Here is a 27,022-nt window from a genome sequence, read left to right on the forward strand (position 1 = left end):
GGCCTGGCAGCAGCTATGGGAGGCCCCTAATCTGCCAGCACCCTATGACAAAAAATGGAACACACCAGCAGTGTGAGGAGACCTGAAAGTGGCACATGGCAGAGTGTGGCGATGGAGACAGCAGCAATGGGAGGCCGTACAGGGACCCATGAGACACTCTGGACCTGGCAGCAGCATGAGGAGGCGGTATAGGGGCCCATGGCAGATTAGGGGCCTGGCAGCAGCTATGGGAGGCCCGTAATCTGCCAGCACCCTATGTCAAAAAATTGAACACACCAGCAGTGTGTGAGGAGACCTGAAAGTGGGACATGGCAGAGTGTGGCGATGGAGACAGCAGCAATGGGAGGCCGTACAGGGACCCATGAGAGACTCTGGACCTGGCAGCAGCATGAGGAGGCGGTATAGGGGCCCATGGCAGATTAGGGGCCTGGCAGCAGCTATAGGAGGCCCGTATTCTGCCAGCACCCTATGTCAAAAAATTCAACACACCAGCAGTGTGAGGAGACCTGAAAGTGGCACATGGCATGAGACACTGTGGACCTGGCAGCAGCATGAGGAGGCAGTACAGGGGCCCATGGCAGATTAGGGGCCTGGCAGCAGCTATAGGAGGCCCGTAATCTGCCAGCACCCTATGACAAAAAATGGAACACACCAGCAGTGTGAGGAGACCTGAAAGTGGCACATGGCAGAGTGTGGCGATGGAGACAGCAGCAATGGGAGGCCGTACAGGGACCCATGACAGACTCTGGACTTGGCAGCAGCATGAGGAGGCGGTATAGGGGCCCATGGCAGATTAGGGGCCTGGCAGCAGCTATGGGAGGCCCGTAATCTGCCAGCACCCTATGTCAAAAAATTGAACACACCAGCAGTGTGAGGAGACCTGAAAGTGGCACATGGCATGAGACACTGTGGACCTGGCAGCAGCATGAGGAGGCGGTACAGGGTCCCATGGCAGATTAGGGGCCTGGCAGCAGCTATAGGATGCCCGTAATCTGCCAGCACCCTATGTCAAAAAATTGAACACACCAGCAGTGTGAGGAGACCTGAAAGTGGCACATGGCATGAGACACTGTGGACCTGGCAGCAGCATGAGGAGGCGGTACAGGGGCCCATGGCAGATTAGGGGCCTGGCAGCAGCTATGGGAGGCCCGTAATCTGCCAGCACCCTATGTCAAAAAATTGAACACACCAGCAGTGTGTGAGGAGACCTGAAAGTGGCACATGGCAGAGTGTGGCGATGGAGACAGCAGCAATGGGAGGCCGTACAGGGACCCATGACAGACTCTGGACTTGGCAGCAGCATGAGGAGGCGGTATAGGGGCCCATGGCAGATTAGGGGCCTGGCAGCAGCTATGGGAGGCCCGTAATCTGCCAGCACCCTATGTCAAAAAATTGAACACACAAGCAGTGTGAGGAGACCTGAAAGTGGCACATGGCATGAGACACTGTGGACCTGGCAGCAGCATGAGGAGGCGGTACAGGGGCCCATGGCAGATTAGGGGCCTGGCAGCAGCTATAGGAGGCCTGTAATCTGCCAGCACCCTATGTCAAAAAATTGAACACACCAGCAGTGTGAGGAGACCTGAAAGTGGCACATGGCATGAGACACTGTGGACCTGGCAGCAGCATGAGGAGGCGGTACAGGGGCCCATGGCAGATTAGGGGCCTGGCAGCAGCTATAGGAGGCCCGTAATCTGCCAGCACCCTATGACAAAAAATGGAACACACCAGCAGTGTGAGGAGACCTGAAAGTGGCACATGGCAGAGTGTGGCGATGGAGACAGCAGCAATGGGAGGCCGTACAGGGACCCATGAGAGACTCTGGACCTGGCAGCAGCATGAGGAGGCGGTATAGGGGCCCATGGCAGATTAGGGGCCTGGCAGCAGCTATAGGAGGCCCGTAATCTGCCAGCACCCTATGTCAAAAAATTGAACACACCAGCAGTGTGAGGAGACCTGAAAGTGGCACATGGCATGAGACACTGTGGACCTGGCAGCAGCATGAGGAGGCGGTACAGGGGCCCATGGCAGATTAGGGGCCTGGCAGCAGCTATAGGAGGCCCGTAATCTGCCAGTACCCTATGACAAAAAATGGAACACACCAGCAGTGTGAGGAGACCTGAAAGTGGCACATGGCATGAGACACTGTGGACCTGGCAGCAGCATGAGGAGGCGGTACAGGGGCCCATGGCAGATTAGGGGCCTGGCAGCAGCTATGGGAGGCCCGTAATCTGCCAGCACCCTATGACAAAAAATGGAACACACCAGCAGTGTGTGAGGAGACCTGAAAGTGGCACATGGCAGAGTGTGGCGATGGAGACAGCAGCAATGGGAGGCCGTACAGGGACCCATGAGACACTCTGGACCTGGCAGCAGCATGAGGAGGCGGTATAGGGGCCCATGGCAGATTAGGGGCCTGGCAGCAGCTATGGGAGGCCCGTAATCTGCCAGCACCCTATGACAAAAAATGGAACACACCAGCAGTGTGAGGAGACCTGAAAGTGGCACATGGCAGAGTGTGGCGATGGAGACAGCAGCAATGGGAGGCCGTACAGGGACCCATGAGACACTCTGGACCTGGCAGCAGCATGAGGAGGCGCTATAGGGGCCCATGGCAGATTAGGGGCCTGGCAGCAGCTATGGGAGGCCCGTAATCTGCCAGCACCCTATGTCAAAAAATGGAACACACCAGCAGTGTGTGAGGAGACCTGAAAGTGGCACATGGCAGAGTGTGGTGATGGAGACAGCAGCAATGGGAGGCCGTACAGGGACCCATGAGACACTCTGGACCTGGCAGCAGCATGAGGAGGCGCTATAGGGGCCCATGGCAGATTAGGGGCCTGGCAGCAGCTATGGGAGGCCCGTAATCTGCCAGCACCCTATGACAAAAAATGGAACACACCAGCAGTGTGAGGAGACCTGAAAGTGGCACATGGCATGAGACACTGTGGACCTGGCAGCAGCATGAGGAGGCGGTACAGGGGCCCATGGCAGATTAGGGGCCTGGCAGCAGCTATGGGAGGCCCGTAATCTGCCAGCACCCTATGACAAAAAATGGAACACACCAGCAGTGTGTGAGGAGACCTGAAAGTGGCACATGGCAGAGTGTGGCGATGGAGACAGCAGCAATGGGAGGCCGTACAGGGACCCATGAGACACTCTGGACCTGGCAGCAGCATGAGGAGGCGCTATAGGGGCCCATGGCAGATTAGGGGCCTGGCAGCAGCTATGGGAGGCCCGTAATCTGCCAGCACCCTATGTCAAAAAAATTGAACACACCAGCAGTGTGTGAGGAGACCTGAAAGTGGCACATGGCAGAGTGTGGCGATGGAGACAACCCACCGACTGTTTTGCTCGCTGCCAAGCTGCCACCCTCTTCTCCTGATGATGCGGAAGCAATAGCCTGATGACGACGAGGCTGCCAAGTGCGATCAGCCTCATCATCATCAATTAGGGTCTCCGCCTCACTACTAGCCCCCTCGGCTGCGTGTGGGTCAGGAGACAGACCTGTCTCTAGACCGGCTACCGAGCCACTCTCCTCGCCACTACTTCTTCGCCTGGCTGCTGAAGAGGCGGATGTCTCCCCCCGTTCCTGACCGCCCTCTGTTAGCTCTTCCTCACTGTACTGGATGACACCGGGAGCACTGGCCTCTGGCTGCGAACAGTGCTGCCTCGACCCCTTCCTCTGCTGCCACGTCTGCTCGCTCCTAAAACATTGCCTCCTCTGCCACTCCTCTGCATGTTGTCTGACATACTCTTTAATTCAACGATTCTGTGTCCCTGAGTAACAATTCTGTGTCTGTCCCTGAGTAACAATTCTGTGTCCCTGAGTAACGTTTCTGTGGCCCTAAGTAACAGTTCTGTGTCCCTCAGTAACAATTCTGTGTCCCTCAGTAACAATTCTGTGTCCCTCAGTAACAATTCTGTGTCCCTGAGTAACAATTCTGTGTCTGTGAGTAACAATTCTGTGTCTGCCCTGAGTAAGAATTCTGTGTCTGTCCCTGATTAACAATTCTGTGTCCCTGAGTAACGTTTCTGTGGCCCTAAGTAACAGTTCTGTGTCCCTCAGTAACAATTCTGTGTCCCTCAGTAACAATTCTGTGTCCCTCAGTAACAATTCTGTGTCCCTCAGTAACAATTCTGTGTCCCTGAGTAACAATTCTGTGTCCCTCAGTAACAATTCTGTGTCCCTCAGTAACAATTCTGTGTCTGTCCCTGAGTAACAATTCTGTGTCTGTCCCTGAGTAACAATTCTGTGTCTGTCCCTGAGTAACAATTCTGTGTCTCTAAGTAACATTTCTGTTGCCCTAAGTAACGTTTCTGTGGCCCTAAGTAACGTTTCTGTGGCCCTAAGTAACGATTCTGTGGCCCTCAGTAACAATTCTGTGTCCCTCAGTAACAATTCTGTGTCCCTGAGTAACAATTCTGTGTCTGTCCCTGAGTAAGAATTCTGTGTCTGTCCCTGATTAACAATTCTGTGTCCCTAAGTAACGTTTCTGTGGCCCTAAGTAACAGTTCTGTGGCCCTCAGTAACAATTCTGTGTCCCTCAGTAACAATTCTGTGTCCCTCAGTAACAATTTTGTGTCCCTCAGTAACAATTCTGTGTCTGTCCCTGAGTAACAATTCTGTGTCTGTCCCTGAGTAACAATTCTGTGTCTGTCCCTGAGTAACAATTCTGTGTCCCTCAGTAACAATTCTGTGTCCCTGAGTAACAATTCTGTGTCCCTCAGTAACAATTCTGTGTCCCTGAGTAACAATTCTGTGTCTGTCCCTGAGTAAGAATTCTGTGTCTGTCCCTGAGTAACAATTCTGTGGCCCTAAGTAACGTTTCTGTGGCCCTAAGTAACGTTTCTGTGGCCCTAAGTAACGTTTCTGTGGCCCTAAGTAACGGTTCTGTGTCCCTCAGTAACAATTCTGTATCCCTCAGTAACAATTCTGTGTCTGTCCCTAAGTAACAATTCTGTGGCCCTAAGTAAAGTTTCTGTGGCCCTAAGTAACGTTTCTGTGTCCCTAAGTAACGATTCTGTGGCCCTAAGTAACGTTTCTGTAGCCCTAAGTAACGTTTCTGTAGCCCTAAGTAACGTTTCTGTGGCCCTAAGTAACGTTTCTGTGGCCCTCAGTAACAATTCTGTGTCTGTCCCTAAGTAACAATTCTGTGGCCCTCAGTAACAATTCTGTGGCCCTCAGTAACAATTCTGTGTCTGTCCCTAAGTAACAATTCTGTGGCCCTAAGTAACGTTTCTGTGGCCCTAAGTAACGTTTCTGTGGCCCTAAGTAACGATTCTGTGGCCCTAAGTAACGTTTCTGTGGCCCTAAGTAACGTTTCTGTGGCCCTCAGTAACAAATCTGTGTCCCTCAGTAACAATTCTGTGTCTGTCCCTAAGTAACGTTTCTGTGGCCCTAAGTAACGGTTCTGTGGCCCTAAGTAACGGTTCTGTGGCCCTCAGTAACAATTCTGTGTCCCTCAATAACAATTCTGTGTCTGTCCCTAAGTAACAATTCTGTGGCCCTAAGTAACGTTTCTGTGGCCCTAAGTAACGATTCTGTGGCCCTAAGTAACGTTTCTGTGGCCCTAAGTAACGTTTCTGTGGCCCTAAGTAACGGTTCTGTGGCCCTCAGTAACAATTCTGTGGCCCTCAGTAACAATTCTGTGTCTGTCCCTAAGTAACAATTCTGTGGCCCTAAGTAACGTTTCTGTGGCCCTAAGTAACGATTCTGTGGCCCTCAGTAACAAATCTGTGTCCCTCAGTAACAATTCTGTGTCTGTCCCTAAGTAACAATTCTGTGGCCCTAAGTAACGATTCTGTGGCCCTCAGTAACAAATCTGTGTCCCTCAGTAACAATTCTGTGTCTGTCCCTAAGTAACAATTCTGTGGCCCTAAGTAACGTTTCTGTGGCCCTAAGTAACGATTCTGTGGCCCTCAGTAACAATTCTGTATCCCTCAGTAACAATTCTGTCTGTCCCTGAGTAACAATTCTGTGTCCCTAAGTAACGTTTCTGTGGCCCTAACTAACGATTCTGTGGCCCTAAGTAAACGTTTCTGTGGCCCTATGTAACGTTTCTATGGCCCTAAGTAACGATTCTGTGGCCCTAACTAACGTTTCTCTGTCCCTAACTCTCTCCCTGCATACAGCCAGGTCTGCCTCTGTTGAATGACTGGAGGCAAATGGAGAATTCTAAAATGGCCGCCATTTATAGCTCGACCATTACACTGTGCTGGCTGGCTGGCTGCTGATTGGCTAATGCGATCACATGTCATGAATGAATGCATTATGGGTCAGCGCGCCTTGTCTGCACGCCTTCCCAGACATCCCCGCTCCGTCGCCGCACATGTCGCCGCCATTTTAGGAAAAATTTCCTAATTTTCCTAATATTTCCTAAAATTTTCCTAATATTCGAAACGAATTCCACTTCGCCTACTTCGATTCGCTCATCTCTAATTCCCACATCCACTTTGAACATCGGGGAATCGGTTCAGTTTTTTTCCATTCAGCCAGCTGGGTGAATGAAAAAAACTGAGTCATGTATGGCAAGCTTAACAGGTGACTGTAACACAGCTTTGCCTATTAGAGTTTATCAAAGACAGGGGAGGTTTTGTAGTGCAAATTAGTTTAGGATAATATTAAAGTGACACTAAAGCTTTCTTTTTTGTTCTTTATAAAATAACAAACATGTTATACTTATCCTGCTCTGTGCAGTAATTTTGCACACGGCTATTCCCCTCAAACAGGGAAAGCTGCTTGCCCTGGGGGCACCGCTATGTGCTTGCTCCTGAGCCACCGCTCTATGCGTCGATATGACATAGAGCCATGACTTGGGCCCGACCCCCGTTCTCTCTTCATTGGCTCACTGGCTGTGATTGACAGCAATAGGATCCAATGTGCTCCCGCTGGTGTTTCAGCCAACGAAGAGGGAGAGTCCCCATACAGCCAAAAGCGATTTTAAACATTGCTGAATTGGTGGGGGCTTAGGTAAGGATTTGGGGGGGCCACTGCACACAGAAGGTTTTTTACTTTCATGCATAGAATACATGAAGGTAAAAATCTTGAGTCTTTTAAACCACTTTAAGCCAATTTTAAAGTGATTCTAAAGCCTGAAGGTTTTTTTACCTTTATGCATTCTCTGCAAAACATCCGCCCAGCCCAACCTTATACTTACCCAATCTCAATCTAGCGATCTGCACGCGAGCATTGGCTCTCTCCGCTCTCTCCCTCCTCATATGCTCAGACACAGCAGTGGGAGCCATTGGCTGTCAATCACAGCCAGAGAGGAGGGAGTAGGGCCAAGCTGTGCTCTGTGTGTCTTATGGACACACAGAGCTGACTTGGAAGTGAGCCCGCATGAATGCCCCCATAGTAAAACCATTGCAGAGCAGTTAAGTATAAACCTGTTTTTTTTTCTTTGCAATCACTGAACGTTAGAACTCTTTTTTATTACTTGTATAAATGCACACAACTGGATAAAAGTTATAAAATTTAATATTTACATTATTAAACTTTATAAAAATGCTCCTATGGTAGAAACATTGAAACATAGAAGAATGAAAGCAGACAAAGACCAAGTCGTCCATCGAGTCTGAATTAGGATGATGATGATGAAATAGTGTATATATGAACCACCTGCGCTAACCAAAAATTACATATATAATAACCTAAAATTTGGAAGCAACTGTCACCTGACTATACTCCTGGATAGAATATAATGGAATTGAAAAAATGGTGCTGCGCTCAGGGATCATGTAACGGTTCAGATGATACACAGAGACGTGGTGACGTCACTTCCGGTGTGGGCACCTTCTTGGTATACCCATAGCAGTACACCCAGCATTATCCATGAGGTTATGAGAGCTTGTTTTAAACCATTATCATGTGAGTGAGCATTTATTGCTTTTGTGCATTTTAATAAATGTAACAGTATTACACTATGGGAGGATTCTTCTTCTTTTCTTCACCATACATGTGAGTTGGCTGGGTTTAACTATCGTATATGAGAGAGACCCAGATACCAGGATTGGTCAATATCTCTAGTTTTGCAAGGGGGATACCACCACCACCACTGCAAACCCGGATCCATACCCGCTGATTGGTCTCATAGCTGTTTTTGATTTGAAGGCATATTGTCCCTTGGGGTCACCACATGAAGGTGAGGGGGCAATCCAGCTGGTGACGAATCTAATTTCCCTGCACCTGCACCACCTATATTTTGCTGGAAATTTCACTATATCCTGTTGTTTGTGGACTCTACAAGTGGACATTTGTTTAGTATTATCACCATTGGTGGCACTTATTTATTGCCATTTTTCTGTATAGAATTATGTTTATTTATTTATCTATGTAGCACATTGCGTCACTTTTAATACTCCTTTGTTGTCGCAGTTTGATGTTTATTTATAAAGCACATTAAGTCCCAAATTCAGGGACTTAAACACGTTATTGTTTATTATTTTTTTCTGTGGTCGCCGTCACTTTTATGAGACACTTATATGTGGAAGGACATTTTTCTGGTCCTGTTGTCTGTTTTCAGTCAGGTTTTATCCTGACCTTCTCACCGTGCATCTTTAAAGGCAACATTTATGCCAGTTGTCAGTCAATTCTCACTGCACAGTCTTTAAGGCAATATTTATGCCATGTGTCTATCATTTTCCTACTTTGTGATTTGTGTCACTTATGCCCTTGTTTAAGGGACTAATTTGTGGTTTTGCACAACTTTTTGATAGTCTCAGTGATTTATTTTCTGTTTTCATTTTTTTATATGCTTGATACTTTTTGCACAGTATTTATATAAGATGTCTTTATAAATCTAAGACGGTGGAGTTTGTAAGATATATATATACATATATATATATACCGGTATATATATATATATATATGTGTGTGTGTGTGTGTGTTTTAGGTCTATAGGCCCTTTTTACGGTAGCGCAGCACCATTTTTTCAATTCCCTTGTATTCCCTTGTATTCTATCCAGATGATGAAATAGTGCTATCTATAATGGCCAGGGGCGGACTGACAACTCATAGGGGATCATGGGCCCCTGTGTCCTCGCTTATACTCAAACCACAACCAAAAAAGCCTATGAAAGGTACCAGGGGCATCTCATGGGGCCACCTACTGACCCCGGGCCCTCGGGCAGTGCCCGAGTTTCCAAATGGTCAGTCCACCCCTGATAATGGCAAAAGTGTACATTCACAGTTCCAGTATGCTGTTAGAAGGACCCCCAAAACACTTCCATTGGCACAAAAGGAATTGTAGTGTACAGTAACAATATAAACTAGGACTTTTGTGCAACAGTAGGCACAGTAGCTAATCTGTTGATTAATAGTTATTTTGTTTTGTGCCTTCTTGTTTCCAAGCTAGAAAAATGTGAGAATCAAAGGCCCAATGTGCAAATTTTGGCTTAGTTTGTAGCTCAAAATCCAGAGGTTAAGTTTAAATTACATACTAGCAGTCACCAATATAATATCAAGAAATGTAAACACCATTTTTTGTAAAATAAACCAAGTAATCCTCCAAATCCAGCCATGGAAATTTTGTTTAGAATCAAATACTTATTTTTCTATATTAACATATTTTACATTATTTGAATAATACTCCAAATAGTGATTGCTTAGTAATTGAAATAAACATTCTTCCATCAACCTAAGCAGTTTGTTTACATGTAAAATAGTGACATATTCTGCATATTATTTATCTGAGACATGAATAACTGAGTCCAATGGTTTACATTAGTGGAGCTATTATCATTTGTGTTATCATTTATCAAACATATATATTACATCACCATATTTTGCCTGTAAATTTAAAGTAAAGGCTCAAGCTTTTTCTACCTTCATGCATTCTATACAAAAAACATTTTGTGTGCAGCTCCTCCCTCAGCTCCCCAATACTTACATGAGCGATGTGCACAAGAGCAGCGGTTCTCCCCACACTCTCCCTCCTCATTGACTGAAATAGTAGCTGGAGCCATTGGCTCCCACTACTGTCCACCCCAGCCAATGAGCAAATGAGGAGAGAGCAGGGGGAGGAGCCCAGTCGCACCCTATGTGTGAATGGACACGCAAAGCAGCGACTGAGGAGCGAGCCTGCTTGGGTGCTCACATTGCAATCTTTTTGCTTTGGGGTCAGGAGGGAGGGGCTATGAGCACTGGCCGGGGACCCGAGAAGAGGAGGATCGGGGCTGTTCTGTGCAAAACTATTGCACAAAGCAGGTAAGTACGACATGTTTTTTTTTTTTCTAAATTGCCTTTAATATCACTTTAAGGACTGAGTGTATTCTTGAAAAGTAATTTAAAGTAAAAGTTAGATATGATAAACAAAAGGTACATTTTCCTAGGTAGGAGCATACAGACACCCCATCCGCCACCCAAGCTGTGCTATGATTCGTTACAGCAAAAGCTGATCAGTGTGTCCTGGCCAATGACTGCTCGCTGGGACCCATTCATCAGCTTAGTAATTCAAGGAAGAGAGCTCTATGTTGGTAAACAACACAGAGCTCTCTACACCTACAAACAATCTTGCTGTTTTTTATTCCCTACAAAGCAGAGAAAAAAATAGTTTAGCAAAAGCAGCGCATATCATACACATTACACATTGTAAGGCACACACTAAACCCCTTGATCGCCCCAATTGTTAACCCCCTCCCAGCCAGTGTCATTATTACAGTGACAGTGTATTAGCACCGATCACTATCACCACACTATCACAGTCCCACTATAAGTCGCTGATCGCCGCCATTACTAATATAAAAATAAATAAATAAAAAATCCAGTATATATACACTATTGTTTGTAGATGCTGTAGCTTTCATGCAAACCAAATAATATACACGTACTGGGATTTTTGTTTTACCAAAGACATTTTGGTGCAAATTTATGAAGAAATTGTATTTTTTTATATTTTTTTACTGGATATGTTTTATAGCACAAAGTAAAAAATATAATTTTTTTCAAAATTTTTGGTCTTTTGTCATTTACATAATAAAAAATTTAAAAACCCACTGGTGATCAAACACCAAAAGAAAGCTCAATGCGAAATTACCAGTTAAATTAGTGCCGTGGCAAATAGCAAACAATGGCATCGTCGTGAAGGGGGTAAAATCTTCTGGAGGTCAAGTGGTTAAAGTATGTGGGTACCAGGGGTGGACTGACAACTCATGGGGCCCCCAGGCAATAGGGGATCATGGGGCTCCTGTGTCCTTGCCCAAACTCAAAAAAGCCTATGAAAAAGGTACCAGGGGCATCTCATGGGGCCCCCTACTGACCCAGAGCCCTCGGGTGGTGCCCGAGTTTCCAAATGGTCAGTCCGCCCCGGGGGGTACCCTTTATAGTGTCCTCTACTGTTCTACAGTATGTACACTGTGCTGCACATTGTGCACAATTTATAGAGCCTTATGTAGAGCATTGTTAAGAAAAGTATTACAACAAGGCACTCAAAGTGCAGTCGTATGCAGTACAGATCATACAGCAGTGTACACAGATTGAAGTTGAGTGCAGAATATACAGCCCAAAGTGCAGAGTGCAGCAGTGTGCAGTATAGAACATACAGTACAAGCAGTACACAGAGTGCTGAAGTTTGGATTGCAATACGCATGGTACACTAAAGGGTAAACTTGTGTGCTGAAAACATTTTAGGTACAATATTCCCAAACCTGAGAGCACCCTTCAAAATAACAGACAGTTGACAAATATGGGTGGTCTAAGCACAGACAGTACCCCGATGGTATGGTAGATTGGCATAATGAATGATTAGCTCTGAAATAAGTAGGTAGAGTTTATGATGAGCTGTCTTTCACCTCCATACATTTTAATGCTATATCCACCTCAGGGTTCATGTACACTGCAGCTGCTAAACCAGGGGTGGGCAAACTTTTTGACTTGAGGGCCGCAATGGGTTCATATATTGGACCCGGGGGCCGGACCAAGAGTAGATGAATGATGTGTATGTGTCATCCATAGTAAGTATAGTAATATTCCCCCATAGTAAGCATAGTAATTCATCCCCCATATAGTAATTCATCCCCCATAGTAATTCATCCCCCATATAGTAATTCATCCCCCATAGTAATTCATCCCCCATATAGTAATTCATCCCCCATATAGTAATTCATCCCCCCTATAGTAATTCATCCCCCATAGTAATTCATCCCCCATAGTAATTCACCCCCATATAGTAATTCATCCCCCATATTAAGTCCCCAAGTCCCCCCTGTGTCAATTCACTTACCTTTGCTCTCCTCTCGCCGTGTTCCCGCGCCGTTCCGGTGTAGCATGAAAATCTGTCTCCTATGAGGATCTGTCCCCCTCGACGTATCTGCGCATGTGCCAGTTTCAGGCATTAGCAGCCGATCGGCGATCTCCGGCACATGCGCAGATACGTCGAGGGGGACAGATCCTCATAGGAGACAGATTTTCATGCTACACCGGTCTTCAGGGCGGACTGTGAGAGGAGCCTAGCGGGAGCCTAGCTCCGCGGGCCGGATTAAAAGGTCCGCCGGGCCGTATACGGCCCGCGGGCCGTAGTTTGCCCATTGCTGTGCTAAACTGACATTCAGGAGCTGCTCAGCGTTTTTTTCAGCAGCCCCTGAACTCTCCTTTATTTTTTCCTATGTGTCCATGTCACAGTCATTTACAGCAGTTTACAGGCAGTTGAGTTTACAGTCATTTTCTTGAACACACCAAAACTGTGTTCAGGAGTAGATTTTACCGGCGTTTCAAACACTTGTAAATGCTTGTAAAGGCGTTTTTTTTTTTTACAGGTCCATATCCAGATGCTGTCCAGAGCCTTTTTTCTTCATCAAAAATGCATGCAAAGCATTTTTCATGTATTCAAATGGACCTACTACACCAATGCAGTCAGTTCCAGGTTTCACGTGAAGGAAAAAATGGTAGAACGTGCTGCATTATGCTCATGATGGGATCCATAGTGAATACAACCAGAAAAGACAGGTCATCTCAACACATACTGCTCTCTCTGCTTCTGCTCTCACTATTCCTCTCAAAATGTCTAAAACAGTTAATTATTTACTATTCTGGGCATTCTGAGTATTTGGGAGGGTCTCCTGAGGTTATCTTTTAAAAATGTTTCTAAATGCAAACGCGCATAAACTCGGTATGCAAACGCGGCTAAACTGACATTTTTTATCCTACATTTTCTAGCAGTCAGTTTCCAGCGGTCAGAAGAATTTTCCAAACACCTCATGTACATGAGCCCTTATTGTTTTATTCTCTGGCCGCCCTTATATCTTGCAAATTGTAGAAACTGGTCAACCTCATATAACCCCTTAAATGTATGCAACCTTTGTTCCTGAACATCTACATGTTTTTGATTTCCATGCAACACACATGCCTATTGATTTAAAAGGAATCTATTGAGGGCAAAGCAACATGTTTAATGCAATACTGACTTCACCAACTGTACATAATTACCTTCAATTCACTCCTCCACTGGTCATGTCTTGGAACTTGAACAGGGCTTGGGTCTGTCTCCTTGACCACGTGTGACAGAGCTGGTTGACTGAGAAACCAAGCACCAACGCAGTTACACAGGAAGGGCTTAATTCACATGTTCTCCCATACCTAAAAATGCTTTTTCCAATTCTGGCAGCTGAGCAAAGCAGCAGAGCAAAGGGAAGGGGAGGTGAGTATGTGCTGTTGGTGGGACCAGCATTAAAATGAATATATTCCTTTGCCCTGAATTTTCTGTTTTAATATGTTTATTATTTTTAAGCTAAAAAAAATGGAAAAAAAACAATGTTCCAGAGATAAGCCAGCTTACAATATTTCTGTACACAACCGCACATCAGGTATACAACGTGACACACAAAAAAAAGATAAAAAAGAAAAAAGGAATACGCATCATGAAAGTTTGTTAGCAATTAGGTGTCCCAAAGGAGGGGGAATGAGTAGACTGTCAAGAACTGTGATGCTACTCCATACAATGCCCAGTAGACCCAGTCCAGTCCCTAGGTGTCCCCGTAGTACTACACCTTAACATCCTCTATTAAAACATCAATTCTGATATAGGTGGATATTCAATACTGATTTGAAACAATCAATACATTAATAAAACAAAGAGAGAAAGGACAAGATTCTGGGAATGGTGAAAGAGAGAAAATAGCAGAAAAGGAGAGTGGTAGAAAAAAAAGAAGAGAGGGTAAAAGTCTAGAGTCGCTCCTATTCAACCCTCAGCCCGGGCCTGCTTGTGTTAGGCTCATTCAGGCGGTTGCAGATAGCACAGCCAGGTAGTCCAAATGCTATCAAACGTAGTCTGTTTGTCTCTGAGAAGGCTAATTAATTGCTCATGTAACATTATCAAGGACAATCTATTTTTCCTAGCAGCTAGATCAACCACTGGGGACTTCCATGTGACCATGTCCTTACAATAGTCATTCTGGCCGCTAAAAACATATAAAAAATATAAGGGATTGTGCATGCCCTTCATTTTCAAAGAACAGGTTTTTATTAACCCCAGGAATCCCAGAAGGTACTGCATTGGTATTCTCCCTATCCTCTTTTCACTCTATATCCAACTCTCCAACTATCCAATAGTTCTGAGCAGCAGCTGACCATTTCAGAATAATTTCTGCTGCTCAAGCCTTCAGCCTCTTCCATGTGCATTGCAGTATTGGAGGTTAACTCAGTCATCCTGCAGTCAGGCTAAAAATGCAGCAAAAACAACCAGACCAGCTGGGAGATGGTGACAGGTGATTCGATAAATATCTTTTTTCAGTGCTGTGTAATGATGCAGCGCTGGGGGCTGTTGTGGCACCCAGGAAATTAGTATAATCAGCCTGGAGGATCTCCTGGTTGAATATCCTGGGAAGAACACTGAGGGAGGCGGGAGATCAATGGAGTACAGTGACGACTATGTTAAAGGGTGCAGCTGAGAGACAACCAGGAGTATAGGTAGAAGAATGGAATAGAAGAGAAGAGGACAAGCAATCTTTGTGATGTTTTGAGTGAGCCCTGCTGCCTATCTGCACATGCACTGAATGAAGTTCCTTTTTTAATATGGCCACGAAATTCCATCTAGAGCATCTAGTTTTTACCCTTCAGAGTGATAAAATAGTTGGCATGATAAATTTTTTAAAACAAAAAGATAATTTACCCCTCTTTTTATAATGATAAATGCATCTGGGAATCAGCATTTCTACACTCTACTAGACAGTGCTGGAGGGGACTGGAGTAAGTTAGGCCGACCATAGATGGTTCGAATTTCAGACAATTTAGCAGGGCCTGGCCAAGTTTTGAACTATCAGTGTGCAGGCTGGTAGTACCCAATTCAATTGCTGTACGACTTGGGTACAACCAGCCTGTCAGATTTTCATGCAATTATCGCAGTGGCTATAGCCGCTAGCAATAATTGCTGTATTCTCCGGGCAGGAACGGCTTCCTCCTCGTGCCTTCCCTCCAGGAGAACACAATAGTTGATGGGGGAATCAAGAAATTGAATAATCTATGGCCATCTTTAGCAGGATTTTTACATATAGTAATTTCCCTAAGCTTCAGCAGATTGAAAAATGGGCTGTCAATCTAAAAGACTCTGGGTGCAGGGTGACAATGCTGCAGTGATTTTACTTCAGAAGAAAGAGTGTTGTTATCCTATCAAAGAAAGTGCCTATCAAATGGTTCTACTGGCTGAACCAACAGGTATGTATAAAATGTTCTGCTGGTACTTAATAAAACAGAGAGCCTGGTCTTACTGGTATGGGCAGCCTACAACACATATGTGATTTTTTTACATTAGTTTGACACAAGTTCTACTTGAACTAAGTCAAACATCAACAAAAATGCCATTAAAATATTCAAGAGCATGTCCAGTGACGATTAAAGTGGAACTATGGACAATGGATGCAGTCTGTAACTAGCAGTAACACAGCATTTTTTTTAAGTTTAAATCCAGGTTAACTATTGCTTTATATAAAATGTGAAAAAGCCTCCACGCTAAGCAACTCCAAAAAACATGTGTTGAATGAAATAACCAGTACTATATGTAAAAATTAATATATACTCATACACTCAAAATTCATTTAGTGCTGCAAAACTATACATTAATAAACAGATCAAATAACAGGGGATCTGTTACAAAGTCAGAAGTGATAGAACACATCAGGATATAGCTGTGTGGCAACCAGATGTGATGTCAGGACTGGAAGCCGGAAGTTGCGGTAACGTGATCTGAGTATTCCAGCAGTGGTAAGACAACACTATTTAACTACCACACCTGACGCCTATCCATATGCTATTGAGATTTGTTTTGGTTACTGTACCATTGGAGGTTTAATTTTATTTTCCATGGGGACAATACTTGGTGGGTTAGAGTGAGGAGTTCAGTGGAGATTAACCACCAGAGAGCAGATGTGGAACTCTTTAAGCAAACTATGAGTGGGAGGCATGGAGTTTTGGTGAGTGTTTACCCATAAGGGAGAGGAGCATGACCACTTGTGGTGTCCTGGTGGAAAGAAGCAACTTTTCAAAGAATCAGAGCACTTTGTTTTCATTTATTTGTCAGTGTGGACTATCATTATAAGGATTGCACATTTGTATGTTTATTTTATCACAGCACCACTGTGGCGTGAACATTTTGCACTTTATTGTGTATCACTTTAAAAAAAATTTTGGGTCAAGCTGGTGCAAACTAATTATTTGCAACCAGAACAGTCTGGCCCCTAGTGTTGATGTAATAAAATAAAGTAGCATTTGCTACATATAGTATGTAAATATTCTGAGAGCAGTATGAGGCACTTCTGGTCTGCCAGGTATGGGTCAAATTGGTCTTATCACATACCTGTTATGTGATGGGAGTGACTTTGGGGGGTGGGGAGACCCTTGTCTCAGCCTCCCAAATCCCTCTTATGTGTATGTTGCCCTGTGCCTGTTAGGGGTACAGGGTGATCTGTCCTGCTATTGTGTAGGCATGTATAGGTGGGGTGTAAGGGTTGTTCATTGTTTAATGCCACGTGGTTGTCCAATTGTTCTATTATGTGTCTTGCTTCAGAGCAAACTATTATGGGATGTATGGGTTTGGGTATTGTCTACTGTGGTGTATCCCATTGTTCACTGCCATGCGGCTGCATCCCATTGTTCTAGCAAACTATTATGGGATGTAATGTTTCCGGCAGCCCTTACCCCTGATGGGACGGCCTGCTGATGTGTTTCTTGTCTGGGTGTGTATTTCCCCGCCCTGTGTATATATCTTGTATCTGTGTTAAAATAAAGCTGTCTATTTCCTGTCTTTCATACAAGCCTGGTGCTGTCTATTTCCTGTATGGTCAGCGGTGGTGTCCGGGGATCTGTGTTCGGACAGGGAAGCGGGAGGCTAACAGAAATACCCAAGTGCAGTCTGGGTCCGGTTCCGTTACACCTGTCATTCAGAAGAAGCCTTGTATTTTTTTCAGTTAACACAAAGCTTCCTTTGACTGGCCAAGGTAGAGAGTGATGAAGTCATGATCTCCACTTTGGCCAACCTTGAACTTTAAAAGGCTATATTCACTTTATCCAGAAAATAGTCAAAGGACCTCAGTAGGTATGAAAAAAATCTGTATAAAGTGTAAAATTTGTGTAAAATGTATAAAATATATTTTTTTGTCATACCTGTAGGCCATTTGTGCTCCCCTTTTAGAAGCTTGGCCAAAAAACTCCCAACAATCCCCAGGTCCTGCCTCATTGTTAGGACATGAAAGCAGGTGGACACTCTCTCCCAACATTACTGGAGTAAAAACCAATGGTTTGTGAACCCTAGCAACAAAGCAGGATATGGGTATTGTTAAATGGGAGGTTTTCAGCCAGGCTTTCAGGGGGTCTCAAATGACCTATGGGTATGACAATAAAAATAACCACATGCTTACCGGGCACTTATACCCCCCTCCTGCCCAGGCCAATTTTGAGCTTTCAACACTGTCACACTTTGAATGACAACTGTGCGGTTATGTAACACTGAACCCAAACTAAGTTTTTATCATTTTTTTGAGGCCAAAATTAAAAAAAAAAAGTTTCTTAGTTTCTGTTATAACATTTTGTAAATAAGTGATTTTTTTCCTTCACTGATGCGCTGATGAGGCTGCACTGACTGATAGGCTGCACTGATGGGCACTAATGGGCACTGATAGGCTGCACTGATGGGCACTGATGAGGCTGCACTGATATGCGGCACTGATGGGCACTGATAAGTGGCACTAATGGGCACTGACAGGCATCACTAAGGGGGCACTGATATCCTGCACTGATGGGCACTGAAAGTCAGCACAGATGGGCACTGAAAGACAGCACTGATGGGCACTGATAGCCAGCACAGATGGGCAGTGAAAGCCAGCACAGATGGGCACTATTGGCTGCACTGATTAGTCTACACTGATTTTTTTTTTTTTTTTTTTTTTTTTTTTTTTAAGTCCGCAAACGTGCAAACTACAACGAAAAAACCCGTAAGTGTTCACAAAAAATGTGCAAGTGCAAAACACCACACGAAAAAGTGCACTTAGGGGTGTGTTTGTCCTACCCCCGGAAGGGTTGGACCGATCACCCGATCCCCCGGGGCACGAAGCTCCTGACAGGGACAAGGTTCCCATTTGGTCCTCCTGGCCAAAAGGCCTGGTGGACCACCGTTCCTTATGCCCAGCCGAAGCCGGACATCCAGTACTAGGCAAGGGGGTTCTCCCGAAGAGAAAACCCCCTAGGGATCAGGGGAGGAAGGAACCGTATGGCCACACATCCTCCCCCTAGACTTCAGGTAAGGCCCGAGGACCCACACCCTCCATCCGTGAAAAACACACACATAAGAACAGAAAAAGTGACAAAACGTGGGAGTGGTTTAAATAAATAAATAAAAAAATAAAAAAGTGGTACCGTGCCTAATAGTGCACAGACCAGGCCCTGAGGCCTGTAGCAAAAACTGCCCCGGACTTAGCCAAAAGACCTGGTCCTTAGGGCGCTGTGCAAAAAGAGGTGAAAAACAGTGGCCATGTGTCATCTTCACACCGTGGGGTCCCACACCCAAGTGTTACTAGTGACACCCCTGAGAGCGTCTTCCCCAGGGGGCACTGAGTTTGCGGACTTTTTGCGTCCCCAGCCCCAGGCCAGACCAAGGTAGATCCGTCCAAATCAGGAGGTACTGGGTCTTTCCAGCTTTCCCAGAGGAATTACTCCCAAGGTCCCAGAGCGTATCGTGGCGCCCCCTGGTTTCTGTCCCTCCGGTCCAGCCTTCCGGACCCCCATCATACCAGTGAGGGTACTATACAACAACCATCCCCGCAAAGCTAGAATGGTCGGGAGCACCCCCACTGGACACTGATAAGAACAGATACTACACTTGATCTTAGCCAAAAGACACTGATTTTTTTTTAAGTCCGCAAACGTGGAACTGTAACGAAAAAACCCGTAAGTGTCCGCAAAAAAGTGCAAGTGCAGAAACACACACATGAAAAACGTGCACTTAGGGGTGTGTTTGTCCTACCCCCGAAAGGGTTGGACCGTTCACCCGATCCCCCGGGGCACGAAGCTCCTGACAGGGACAAGGTTCCCATTTGGTCCTCCTGGCCAAAAGGCCTGGTGGACCACCGTTCCTTATGCCCAGCCGAAGCCGGACATCCAGTACTAGGCAAGGGGGTTCTCCCGAAGAGAAAACCCCCTAGGGATCAGGGGAGGAAGGAACCGTATGGCCACACATCCTCCCCCTAGACTTCAGGTAAGGCCCGAGGACCCACACCCTCCATCCGTGAAAAACACACACATAAGAAAGCAAAAAGTGACAAAACGTGAGAGTGGTTTAAATAAATAGAATAAAATAAAAAAGTGGTACCGTGCCTAATAGTGCACAGACCAGGCCCTGAGCCAAAAGACACTGATCATCAGGGCACTGATGATCAGTGCCCTGATGATCAGTGTAGATGTCCTCCTGAAAATGCTGCCTACCGGCTCTTCTCTCACATGCTCTCAGCATGAAGAGAGGATTGCCGATAACCAGCTTTTCCTATTTACACTGTGATCTGCTGTGATTGGACACAGCATGTCACATGATAAAAGGCCGCTATAATTGGCCGTTTCCTTAGACACGTGATCAGCTGTGTCTGAAGGACAAAGTGATCACAGATCGCGCATGCTGCATGCCCCAGGGGACGCACAGGGGGTTTATTTCTGGGAAGATGTCCATGGATGCCCTCTCAGAACTAGCCAACCGCACATTAGCTGTCTTTTGGCTATAGCGCAGTCAGGAACTGGCTAATAAACATTTTACAAAGCTGCACAGTTTTGCTTAATAGCTACTGGGGTCCCTTGGCTGCCTAGGCTATTTTCTGGAAAAAATTTAACTTACCCTTTAAGTAAACAAGAAATTAAAGACTATCTTCAGTGGTTACGTTTTAAGCAGTTACAGCGACAGATTTAAACCTTATTAAGAAAAGATAACACCTGTCAGTGTTATATGGTCTGTCGTAGCAAACCCCTATAGCTTTCAGTTTTGCTGGACAGCTTTAAAGGCAAATAAAATAAATACATATGATTTAATATTCTGTATATTACTATTACAGATGTTAATCCTATACAGGTACCAAAATATGTTTTTTTTGCTATAGTGTTCTTTTAAATGTCATCAACTACACCATCGGTCAACCAACTGTTTAATATTGTCACAAGCACATCAGCCTGAAATTTTACCTGTTCATTGGCAATATAACAACATAACATTAGCGGCAGAAATGTGAGAAAATTAGAACATTGATTATGCCATTTGGCAAAAAGTAAGTAGTCACTCACCATGCTCAATAAGTAGTCAGTAAGTGTGCTCAGTAAAACACATTCTATGGGTGACCTTGATAGTGCTTTGTTCCTGTGACAAGCACATATATACAGTATTCCGGATTTATTTGAAACTCATGTAATACCAGAATTAAAATATAAAACAATAATTTATGAAGAACTAAAAAAACATAAAAATACTTTTTGGCATCTCAAAATATTAAGAGTTACGATTATGAATAAAATAGAATGCATTGCAGAACCATCAAATGCAATAAGGTGTGTACAGCTTTAGATTTAATTAAGTGTAACTACCATCTCAGTGGTCATGTACACATTGATGCTAAGCATACTGAGAAGACACTCGCAGTGCTTCGCTACAGCAGGACAGACTAACCAAACCTACTAAAAATAGACTCCAGGAAAATCACTAAATGCATAGCTCAAATACATACTGTACATGAAAACTGTCCTACCTGCAAAAGATTTACATTTCTGTAAAGCTAGACTAGTAATGATAGTATTCAGTAAATAATTCTCATCCACGGCTCCACCTGCCTGGAGTTTGCATGTTCTCCCTGTGCCTGCGTGGGTTTCCTCCAGGTACTCCGGTTTCCTCCCACACGCCAAAGACATGCTGGTAGGTTAATTGGCTCCTGTCTAAATTGGCCCTAGTATGTGTATGTATGAATGTAAGTTAGGGACCTTAGATTGTACGCCCCTTGAGAGTTAGGGACTGATGTGAATGTACAATATATATGTAAAGTGCTGCATAAATTGCCAGCGCTATAGAAGTACCTGAAATAAATAATAAATAAATCATTCTCTGTTTTATTTTAGATGGTTTAATTTAAAGTGTTCTTTACTTTTGCAAGCAGGTCAAGCTATTTGGCAAACAGTTTCATGGTTTGTCTCCACTCCTGTATTTGCCTCTTTTGGTGGAACGTATGACTAAAATTACAAGAAGTGCAAAATCAACTGATCTACTGGCAGGATCAATCATTGAAAAACAGGGACTTACTCTAGGTACTCTCTAATATTTTTTAAAATTATATACTGAATTCATTGGTGTTTTTTTATTTGTTTACAAGTTTTTATTAAGAGGTAAACTACAACAAACACACCATTAAGTGAGGTAGAATAGACATTTTAAAAGATATACATGAATATTAAACAGAAATACAAAATACAAGTAAAAAAAGGAAAAAAGAGGACAAGTACATGAATAAAGTAGTCAACAATATCAGCGGATCAAGCACAATATTACCTGAAGGTCAATACAGAAATACCTATTAATGACTTCAATCGAGTAATAAGTGTCGATGCGTCTTCCAACCATCCCATTTACTGTTAAATAAGTGTAACCTATCTAGCAACGTATATTGAATAAGTTCCATAAGCATAACCATATTGACTCTTCATTGGTGTTTTTTAGGGCTTGTGTACACTGCAGCTGATAAATTCACATTTAGGAGCTGCTCAGCGTTTTTTTTCAGCATCCCCTGAACTCACCCTAATGTTTTCCTATGTGTCCATGTACACATCGTCATTTACAGTCGTTTACAGGCAGTTGAGTTTACAGTCGTTTTTTTGACCGCAGAAAACTTGCGTTCAGCAGTAGATTTTATCAGCGTTTCAAACGCAAAACGCAGACATCCATATTTTCAGTACTATATGATATTGTTCACATTTTCAAATTATTTTTCTCTACTGAGATTTTAATCATAGATAAAAAAAAATCCAACATTTGTCATAACCAGATGGGCCCAAGCAAAATGGCCGTCTACTTTTAGATTCAGTTCAACAATTTTATTAGTTCACTTTGCCTTCTAAAGCATTAAAATACACACTATGACAATTGAGTAGTTTTCAACCAAAAAAGCACCATTATATGTTTTACTTGGGGTTTTCAATCTGCTAAACAACTGTTAAATTGAAACTTATTTTTTTAATTTCTTAAAAATTATTTAATCTCATGTTTTTGACTGTAGAGGAAAAATATTTTGCTAAAAATATATGTAGGACCTTCAATATGCATAGGATGAAATACCTGACTTAAAATCCACATATGTCACTTAATGTACATTGAAGGTCTTTATATAATTTTTGTATAATTTCAGTGGAGTGGTGATTTCCAAAAACCCTATAGTAGTGTTCTAGGAATCCTCACAGATACATAAACACAAACTCTATATCCTTTAGACATATATTGGTTTTGCAAACACATTAAAGTCATATATCATATTAACAGCTGCAGCACCCCTTCAGGACAGCAACAACATGTAGTGCTATAATAACTAGTCATTAGAAACAATACAAAGATAAGTAATATACACTACATATCAGATTAATTACTACCAGTAGTTGCCCCATTTTTATTTCCACCTTGAAATAAATTTAAAGACCGGCTCTAAAGGCCTGCAACAACTTTTGTGATGTATATAGCTAAATGAAAACTATCCATATATTACTAATAAAGACCCAGAACATCTAACCAATGCTTATTAATAGTCAACTAATAAATTAATAAATCAAGCTTATACTTTACTATTCATTTATGCAATTTTAATATAAATGACACTGTATATTATAATTGTTGCAAAAATTATGAAATGTTATATTTTACAATAAAATTACAATAAAAGTAAATACTAAAAAGAAGTAGACCTGTAACACTAATATAACATATTTTCAAATATAAAAATTGCAAACAGTTATAAAAATCAATTGAACGTTTACTAAAAATATAAAACACACTCAATAAATAATCAGCACTTTCAGTGTATGTAAGTGTGAAAAAAGGAATGTTTATTGGAATAGGCTACAATAAAAAAAAAAAAAGAAGAAGAATACATGGACTTTTTGTACTTGTAATTGTGCTATAACTTTATACACAGAATGCACTGTACTTACATACAGTTTGGATGAGCACTGCTATCTCCAGATGTAGGCACCACTTCAAGCTGGAAAGCCTAATTAAGCCTGATGTCTTTTTCGTGGCTATTTATCAGTCTCTGTGCATATACTAAGGCTCCAGACGTTCTGCAAAGTCCACAGCTTCATCAGCCCTCTCTATAATCTCACACACCAACTTCCCACACAGCCCTCCCTCTGGGTCACTGCAAGGGCAGCGAAACAGACATAAATCAAATAAAAAGTGGATCATTGGGGACAGAGGCTACAGGGACCCAAACGTCACACATTCCCATCGTCCTTTTGCTTGGAGTGAAGAAATAGTTATGCTCTTTTGCCCAATTGTTACAAAACTTTTACCTACTTAACAAGACAGTAGCAATTTCTGTGACATGGGAATGGTTACATTACATGCTACAGTTTTTGTGTATGATTCGCCCCCTCCTTCATCATCGATAGCGAAATGTAAATGGACATAAGTCCGACTGCCCATAGAGGATAATGGAGGGCCTGTCCGTTTTCAGGCAGACCCAATCAGACCGCCCGTGTGAAAGGAGCCTGAACCATATACCCTATGACAACGCTAGTCTAGATATATATATATATATATATATATATATATATATATATATATATATATATATATACACACACATACACATACATACAGGTGAAACTTGAAAAATTAATTCGAATATCGTGTAAAAGTTAATTTCAGTAATGCAACTTAAAGGTGAAACTAATATATGAGATAGACTCATTACATGCAAAGCAAGATAGTTCAAGAATGAAGTCACTATTATTTATTTAGCTATAAAAAAAGATAATGCACTATGTGAATATTTTTTCTTTTTGAGGTATATTATCGGAGGAATTTTTTGAACACGAGAAGAATTTGATTCAAAGATTGGACTTATAAGGTTTGGACTGCACATAGTTTTTGAGGATTTATTGTATAGCATCTTCTGTCTGTTGTTTTTTGTACATCTTTTGGGGTGAAGGTGTTGATGGTGCTGTGGGGAATTGGATTTATTTATTAAGAGAGTGGTTTTTGATTTTAATTAGGCCATAACACCTGCAAAGGGTTCCTGAGCCTTTAAATGGTCTCTCAGTCTGGTTCAGTAGGAATCACAATCATGGGAAAGACTGCTGACCTGAGAGTTGTGCAGAAAACCATCATTGACACCCTCCATAAGGAGGGAAAGCCTCAAAAGGTAATTGCAAAAGAAGTTGGATGTTCCCAAAGTTCTGTATCACAGCACATTAATAGAAAGTTAAGTGGAAGGGAAAAGTGTGGAAGAAAAAGGTGCACAAGCAGCAGGGATGACCGCAGCCTGGAGAGGATTGTCAGGAAAAGGCCATTCAAAAGTGTTGGGGACTTTCACAGGGAGTGGACTGAGGCTGGAGTCAGTGCATCAACAGCCACCACACACAGACGGATCCTGGACATGGGCTTCAAATGTCGTATTCCTCTTGTCAAACTGCTACTGAACAACAAACAACGGCAGAAGCGTCTTACCTGGGCTAAAGAAAAACAGACCTGGTCTGTTGCTCAGTGGTCCAAAGTCCTCTTTTCTGATGAGAGCAACTTTTGCATCTCATTTGGAAACCAAGGACCCAGAGTACGGAGGAAGAATGGAGAGGCACACACTGCAAGATGCTTACCGTCTACCAGGAGATTTTGGAACACTTCTTGCTTCCTTCCGCAGACGAGCTTTATGGGGATGCTGACTTCATTTTCCAGCAGGACTTGGCACCTGCCCACACTGCCAAAAGCACCAAAACCTGGTTCAATGACCGTGGGATTACTGTGCTTGATTGGCCAGCAAACTCGCCTGACCTGAACCCCATAGAGAATCTATGGGGCATTGCCAAGAGAAAGATGAGAGACATGAGACCGAACAATGCAGAAGAGCTGAAGGCCGCTATTGAAGCATCCTGGTCTTCCAGGACTCAGCAGAGCCATAGGCCGATAGCTTTCATGCCACGCCACATTGAGGCAGTAATTGCTGCAAAAGGGGCCCAAACCAAGTACTGAGTACATATGCATGCTTATACTTTTCAGAGGTCCGATACTGTTCTATGTACAATCCTTATTTTATTGATTGCATGTAATATTCTAATTTTCTGAGATTGTGGATTTGGGGTTTTCATGAGCTGTAAACCATAATCATCACAATTATGACAAATCACGGCTTGAACGATCATGCTTTGCATGTAATGAGTCTATCTCATATATTAGTTTCACCATTTAAGTTGCATTACTGAAATAAATGAACCCAACTGTACTGGTCATTTCAAAGTCAAATTAAGGTGTAATATCTTTATAGATTATCCATAATGTAAAATAAATAACTGGTCAATCTGGCTGCAAGAAATTGATGTGTTAGTTATGCTGTTAGGGGAAGGGACAGAGTCTGAAAATACTACAGAGCAATTTTTCAGTTGAGCTCCTCCTTTGCAGTGCTGCCAAGTGTTTCAATCTACCAGTAACTCTTAGGTAGCAAAAACCATCAGTATGATGGAATACCTACTACTCTTGTAAACATTGGGACACTTTCTGACTGACATTTACATTCTTCTGGTAATAATAATAATAACAACAATAGTAATATTAAACGCTTCCCGTCCACCCTATGGCAGATATACACGGGTGCACAAAGTCACGTATATATACGTGATTTTGCATTTCCGGGTAGGGGGCGTGCCACGCCATTCGTGGCCGTGGCTGTCAATCACTGGGTAAAAAAAAAAAAGAAAGAAAAAATATAATTTTTGGTTATAAACTAACTTGGGTTATTTTAGTTTTTTTTTTACAAAAAAGAAACATTGAATACATTTTGGCCATGATTTATAAAGAAAGATTATTTATTTGCAAAATTTCATAAGAAAAACACTTTTTTTCTAAATTTTTGGACTTTTTCATTTATATAGCAAAAAAAATAAAAATACCAGTGGTGAATAAAAACCACCAAAATAAAGATTTATCTGTCTCAAAAAATGCTAAAAGATTCATATGGGTACAGTGTTGCATGACAGCACAATTGTCATTCAAAGTGTGATAGCACTGAAAGCTGAAAATTGGCCTGGACTGGAAGGGGGTAAAAGTGTCGGGACTTGAAGTGGTTAAAGTGCAAAAAAATAAAAAATGCACAGGTGATCAAATACCACTGAAAGAAAGCTCAATTAGTGGGAAAAAAGGATGGAATTTCATTTGGGTGCAGCGTTGCATGTCTGTTACAGTAACGAAGCACCGTAACGCAACAAATGGCCTGGTCAGGAAGGGAGGTAAATCCTAAAGAGGGCAAGTGGTTAAAGTAGAACTAAAGGCAAAAGGTTTTTTTTAAATTTTGGATTGAGTAGGGGAGGGTTATAGCCCCTGTT

The 27,022-nt window shown here is 43.2% G+C and overlaps 1 protein-coding gene across 1 annotated transcript in view; it reads right to left on the minus strand.

Moving 5' to 3' along the window:
- LOC149456126 (bile acid receptor-like) overlaps positions 1–23,775 on the minus strand; it is a 150,693-nt gene extending 126,918 nt beyond the window's left edge. Inside the window, exon 1 of the mRNA XM_089685414.1 lies at positions 23,639–23,775. The gene's annotated coding sequence lies outside the window, so the exon portion shown is untranslated. The remainder of the gene's footprint in view (positions 1–23,638) is intronic.
- Positions 23,776–27,022: the final 3,247 nt, after the last annotated feature.

The sequence above is a fragment of the Staurois parvus genome, unplaced genomic scaffold, assembly GCF_062004578.1.
Source record: "Staurois parvus isolate SC_StPar_1 unplaced genomic scaffold, SC_StPar_1.0 ptg000375l, whole genome shotgun sequence".
In the NCBI taxonomy this organism is placed as follows: Eukaryota; Metazoa; Chordata; class Amphibia; order Anura; family Ranidae; genus Staurois; species Staurois parvus.